Here is a 7,055-nt window from a genome sequence, read left to right on the forward strand (position 1 = left end):
ATCACCTTCTTTTTCAAGTGAAATTCTCCTTTATCAACACCAAAAAAAGATAAAAGAAAGGAAAAGAAAGCATATGCAACATTAACTGAAAATACATATATCGTATGCAACTTGGAACTTTTGATTTACATCTTTTCAATATACATTCAAGTTGCAATTGTAGTACAAGAAACATAAAGCCTCATATGTAAAATTAGTGGCAACCAGATTCTACAAGATTCTTTTTGTTCATGCTAAGAAAAAAACAGAATTTAATGCAATATCAAGTATTACTTTCCAATTGTCTACAACTAGATACTACAAGTATTTCATTCAACATTAACCCGTTGGTGGACGCTAAAGCTCCTAAAGTTTTGAGCCGGATGACAATTGACAAGTGTTGCGATTTTCAGGGGATGAGAATAAAGTTCGCAGAAAGGAGATTACGTTGCATACTATGTGCATATGAGCTTGTAAACACTAAATTCTCAACCCTAAAAAGTTGCAACAATTCTTATATACATCGTTTCAATTAGATAAAAATCTAGCTCTACTTGTATCTTTGTAATTCTATTCTATTGAACTAGTAATCATCGCAATACTAGCGTGGAAAAAAAACTGACCTTTGTAGGGTTTCTTTGAAGGAGTAATAATGCAAGGAACTTGGATAGAAGCTTGAAACAGATTCTGGCTTGTGATCCCACCCCCCTGCATGAGCATTTGACAGGTAGTTGATTGCTATTCAGCATTATAATTTTTCCCATCATCATGATTTTCAGTATTATAACTTTCCCCATCATCAGAATTTTGGATATCATTATTTTCACCATCATCAGACAGCTCATCAAATGAATGAATAAGAAGCTGGTAACGAAGAATGCCACCAATCCCACCAAGACCTGTACAAAAATTTAACCCCTCTTGAGATCTGTTTGTGACAAACTCAAGCTTGCAGCCAAATCTTTTGTACTCATTAACAAACCACTCAATCAGAGACATATTTTCCTCAACTACAAGTTCAGCATCGCTGACTGAATCCCTAAAATTACTCTCATCAGTCTCCTGCACTTTGTTTAAATACTTTATACTAATTTCACCAGAGGCATTGTTTCTTAGAACATAGCGGTTAATTTCAAGATTTTCCCAAACAAGCAGTGTTTCCACAGCACCCATGTGTAAAGCTTCCAAAGTGTCATCAATACCTACGACGTACTTCCCCCTATCCTGATTTATCTCCTCAAAATACTTCCCAATCAAACGCTTCTCCTGAATGAACTTCACATTGGCAAGAATCTCAGAGGACAACTTAATAGCTTGATTGAAACCATTCTCACCCCCATAAGAGACATCGACAACATTCAAGATTTTCTCCTGAAGACGAGGGTCAAACAAATCAGATTGACTGAGCTCAGTCTTGAAATCAGCGCATCCAGCAAGTATAAGTCCAGAAACATTAGGCTGATTAGTAGCAGGATTGATATAAAACTGTGTTGCAAGCTCTGCTGTCTTCCTTACATAGTTGTGACGTTTCTCCATACGAATACGATCAAATCTCAAAGCTGATTGCCCTCCTCTTCCATGTTTCTTTGGCAACTCAACAATATACTTGTGTAGAACCTCCTTAGTATCGCCACTTACTGTCCCAAAGAGGGTACCATTACCATCCATAACAATGAAACCAAACTTGTCATCCGATTCCAACAGCTTCTTAAGAGCTTCTGTGTGGAATTTGTTGTCACAGAGATATAGAGATGAGTTTATAGGTTTGAAAGGCTCAAAGTCAAATGTAACTTTTTTCTCTTTCTCGTCACTTGTTACTATTGTTCCTGTGTAGAGCACGAGTCCATTAGGTGGTATCTTGTTGTAGAGCTTGAGCCTCTGCTGGGCAGATGTTATAGCACCTAACACAGATTGACGATTCACTCTGCTCTTAATGTTTGAAGCAGTTCCAAATTCATCACCAAGCATCTTGGTCACTCGAGAAATTTGATCACACGGAGGTATAATCAAAGATATCATGCTGGTTCCGTTGCCTCTTGCAGCTTCCAGTGCCTTTATAAGCTTCTTAATCTTCCATATCTCAACGTTGTTATCAGAGTCATCCGTTGCCATTGAACTTAGTTTGCCTTCCTGCCAATAGCAGTGAAAAATATAACAAATGGAGAAGACGCAATTGCCAAAAAGAATGTGGGGTGAAAGGTACCTTCGATGATGATGATGAACACTTCAATTTCAATTATTGCTTTTGAACACTTCAACTTCAAAGATGATTAATACTGTGATGCAGATGAACTATCAAAATCTATCAACGACTGCGATTTATAGAAATCGATAATCAGTCTATTTTAAGAAGATAATTGTGTTGTGATTTGGGCCGCGTTTGATGCCGATTTAGTTGCGATTTTGATAGACGATGCTTTAGGAATGGATAAAGTAGCAATCTTGATAGCTACCGAAGATTTTTCATGCGATTTTGATGGGTTCAAAACAAATCGATAGAGGCCAAAGATGTATCCTTCCATGAAGGAAGGAAAGCATCAGGGCGTCCAAACGTATATGGGGTCGGGGGCGAAAAGAAAAAAAAGGGCCCCTCAAAGACAAATATAATAAAGATTAAAAAAAAATATCATTTATTCTTCGGTTTAGACGTGTTCAATTAGCAATAACAAGCAAGCCAAATTGTTTATTTTTTGAGCTAATTTGAGTTTGAACCCACTTTACGCCCTAAAAATCATTTAGGTAATAACTTTTTTTATATATATACACTACATAGCCCATAAATTTTGGGCCCCCTGGAGACATGGGCCCTGGGCGGTCGCCCGGGTTGCCCACCGTCTGGACCGGCCCTAGAAAGCATTGACAGCAAAACAGGGTTGCGTTAAATATGTTATTTATATTATAAACATGCCTTTTTAAGGAGTATCATTCCTTTTTAAGGAATATCTTTTGTTATTGTTAGTAGACGTGTAGGTTACATTGTTACCCATCATTGTACAGCTCATATGGATATTTGTGTATCGGGCCTTAGGCCTGGTTTGTATTGTATTTAACTACATGTGTATCCGGCCTTAGGCCTCATTTGTATTGTATTTCACTATTTATTCCTTGTTATTGTAATTATTGAGTTGAATGAGGAAATACCAATTACCATGACAGAGAGATTCTCCCCAACCCCTTCCTAAAATCCATCTAATCTTCTTCGCAATCTCTCTCTTTTTCCAACCGTCTTCAGCTATTGCCACCTATCAAACCCTAATTGTCTGCGACACCGTCCTTGGCCAAAAGGTATACCCATCATCAAAACCTATGCCCCTCTTTTCCTCGACCTTGAACGTCTCAACTACGATGTGTGGCGTGATCTATTCACCACTTATTGTTTTGGATTTGACATCATTACGACATTGACAAGGCGCATGATGCTCCAAACACGGAACTTGCCGATCCGGCATGCAAACAAAGTTAACTCCATCATGAAGCTTTGGTTGTACGGTTCCATTTTACAATGTCTCCTACAAACCATTCTAGAAAAGGATGCCACAACTGAACATGTGTGGCTTAGCCTCGAGAAACTTTTATGGGATAACAAATAAGCGAATGAAGCACTTCGACTTGATTGCAATCTCCAATTGATTTCCATGGGAAACCTCTTCGTTCATGAGTATTGCATGAAGATCAAATGTCTAACCAATCTCCTTAAAGGTATTGATCAACTAATCCTCGACAAAAATCTCGTCATCAACACCATCAACAACCTATCAAGTAAGTTTGAGTATGTTGCGAGAACCATCCGACATCATTCCCATATTCCTTGTTATGAGACAAGATCGATGCTCCTCCTTGAGGAGCAAGACATGAATCAAACTAGGTTCGTTGTTCCATTTGTTCCGTCTCATCATGCTGACAAACTACTAGAAAACTTGGTGAATTCCTACGGAAATTAGTGACGGAATTTTTCCGTCGGAAATTAGTGACGGAATTCCGACGAAATTGCGACAAAGATAAAAAGCTTAATTTTTGTTATGAAATATTGACACAATACCGACGGAAATAACTTCCGTCGGAAATCTAGTAATTACTGACGGGATGTAAACGATATCAATGACTTGGGCAATCCATCGATATTCTGTAGGTAATCATTGACGGATATCCGACGGAAACTCTTTTTTAGAAAATAATATACATATTTACCAAAAATAATTCAATTACTATACTAATAATTAAACAATTCTTGATTTTATAATTAAAACAATAAATATTTACCAAATAATTCAATTCATTTATTAAGAATATATATTTTTGTTATTACTTATAATTAATAATAAAAATTAATTACCAACTTAAATGCTTTTTAAGAAAATAGTTTTAAAAAGTTATTAGTGTTATTATAAAAATAACTCAATTATTATGAATAATATTAATAGCTAAATAACTATTAACTTTTATAATTAAAATATTATAATTATTAACCAAATAATTCAATTCATCTAATTGTTATATTATTGTTATTATTACTTATAATTATTAAAAAAATTACCAAAAAATTGTTTTTTATAAAATAAATCAACTTTTTATTAGTATTATTATAAAAATAGTCAGAATTAGTAATTAAATATTTATTTTCTCTTTTGATTGAAATAATAGAATTATTGTTTTCCATAAATTGGTAATAATAATAATAACAATAATAATAATAATAATAATAATAATAATAATAAAGAGTTACAATAAGGAAAAACTGCAATAAAATCTCTACATATTGGTTTCATAATCGATTTAGACCCTATATATTTTTTTTATTCAATTAAGTCCCAAATACCGGTAATCGTATTCAATTTAACTCTTTGACCAGGTCAACAGGTGATCCAACTTTCAAAAATTACATTTTTGGCCCAGATTTCAAAATTTATTACAAATTTAGTCCAAAATTTACATTTTTGGCCCAAATTTTAAATTTTGTTACAAATTTGGTCCAAACATTACCCTTTTTGCCCAAATTTTATGTTTTATTATGAATTCATCCTAACTTTAGTTTTTTTTACAACTTATTTTTCTCAAAAAATTGTTTCTAATATGTTTTTTCTTTATAAAATCATATTTATACAAAAAAAAACGTATTTTCACATAAAAATCTTATATTTTCTATATAAAAACTTTTTTTAAAATTTTTTTTGTATATGAAATATCTAGTTATAAAAGTATGTATTTATTAAGTATATAAATATATACAAATCCGTTTTTATAAAAAAAATGTATACAAACACCTGCCACTTATATATATATATATATATATATATATATATATATATATATATATATATATATATATATACTAGCCGTGTACCCGTGCAAAGCAGCGGCAACGAATAGTTTATGAGTGATGATTAATTCATTTCGGTGAATAGTTTTCTTGATGCTATCAAATCGAATCATAAAAACCATTACGTATCAACTAAGCTACAAAATATTAATAATTATTTAGTTCTTACAATCTCAAAAGCTAATAAATTTATTTATTTGTCACTTCCTTGCAAATTGTAAACAATCAATCATAATGTTAACTTCAAATAACCATAACATCTTAACTTGTTCTGAAACTTCGACTAACTTGTTGGGCTGTGAGTTTGTAATATGCAACCCGATGAGGGTGGGGGTGGCAGCGGCGGTGGTAGCGGTGGCGCAAAGCGGCGAACAACGAATAATTTTTTCAGCAATTGGTTTTATTCGATGGACAATGATTCGTTTCAAGACAATGATTAGTTTATTTTAAGGAATATGTCATAGTAAAAATAAGATATATATATATATATATATATATATATATATATATATATATATATATATATATATAAGAGGTCTGAATCGAAATGCGTTTAAGAGTTTAGGGACTCTTTTTGTAGGTTGGATTTTTTTGCAGTGGCGGACTTGTGTAGGGCATTTGGGGTCTCGGGCTACTGCTTCGATTCAGGCCCGTAGTTTAAAAAAAAGTTCTATTAGGTGCACCGCCTTCGTATATGACTGACACCGCTATTCAAATTAACTGTGCTCGCCACTTGTTTTTTGAATAATCCATAAAAATATAAGGGAATAAAAGTATAGGGGTTTATGGACTAATTTTTGTAGTAACATCTTTAGGAGTTTATGGACTAATTTTTGTAAGTTGGATGAGTTTTGAAAAATCCATAAAAGTATAGGGGCCATAACTGAAAAAAAAAGTTGTACATTTATGCATAAATACTTTCACTTTTAGCTGCAATGCTTTACTCTCACAAACCAAAAGTTGCATGTTAGTAATATTTATAATTTTCCATATGCGATGTCTATTTCCACAAAACATATAGATAGAAAAATAAAATAACATACTTTGAAGGATGGAACATTTAACACTCGGTGTTCTCCTACTGTTATTGCAAAAAAAAATTCCAATCATTTCACCATTTTCATGCACCTATCATTGTTAATATATCAATTATTTTTAAAATTAAAATCAAATAAACTTGACATTGTCATTATAATGTCACCGTTTTGCATTATAGCATTATAGTGAGCAACATATTTAGGTTCCCTTCCTCCAACCCTTCATTGATCTTACAAACACGAATGATCTAAAAACTATAATATAGACAAAAACATTAATCAACCCTTATACATAGATCTCAAACAACAAAGTTTCCACACCAAGGGCATGTTTGTCACTACAAAAATTTCCACTAAAGATTATCATCATTAAAGGAAACTTTTCTAATCATGCGAAAGTAATATCTGGTGTTGGAATTGTGCCAATGCTTATTAGGTATTGGGTTAAATAAGTAATTTTGTTACCTTTACTTCTTATGTCCTAAGATAAGAGTAAATAAAGATTAAGAATCAGCACCAATACATGCTACAAGAAAATAGATTCAAGAATTATTGTAGTGCATAACCAAGTCACATACCTCAGAAATTGCCGTTGAAAGCAAAAAAATCTCTAAAATGGGGGATTTCTATGGTGAGTTCAACATAGGACCCGTCACTATTGCTATTAGTGAAAGCACCTCCCAAATAATGAACCATCAAGCCACGGTTTCTAAACCAAATGA

General features: G+C 33.1%; 1 pseudogene; it reads right to left on the reverse strand.

Annotated features, from left to right (window-relative positions):
• Positions 1 to 717: 717 nt before the first annotated feature.
• On the reverse strand, positions 718 to 2,091 carry LOC145157319 (eukaryotic peptide chain release factor subunit 1-3 pseudogene; annotated as a pseudogene).
• Positions 2,092 to 7,055: the final 4,964 nt, after the last annotated feature.

This window comes from Lactuca virosa, chromosome 2 (genome assembly GCF_052849685.1).
Source record: "Lactuca virosa cultivar CGN04683 chromosome 2, Lactuca_virosa_CGN04683_v6, whole genome shotgun sequence".
NCBI classification, from domain to species: domain Eukaryota; kingdom Viridiplantae; phylum Streptophyta; class Magnoliopsida; order Asterales; family Asteraceae; genus Lactuca; species Lactuca virosa.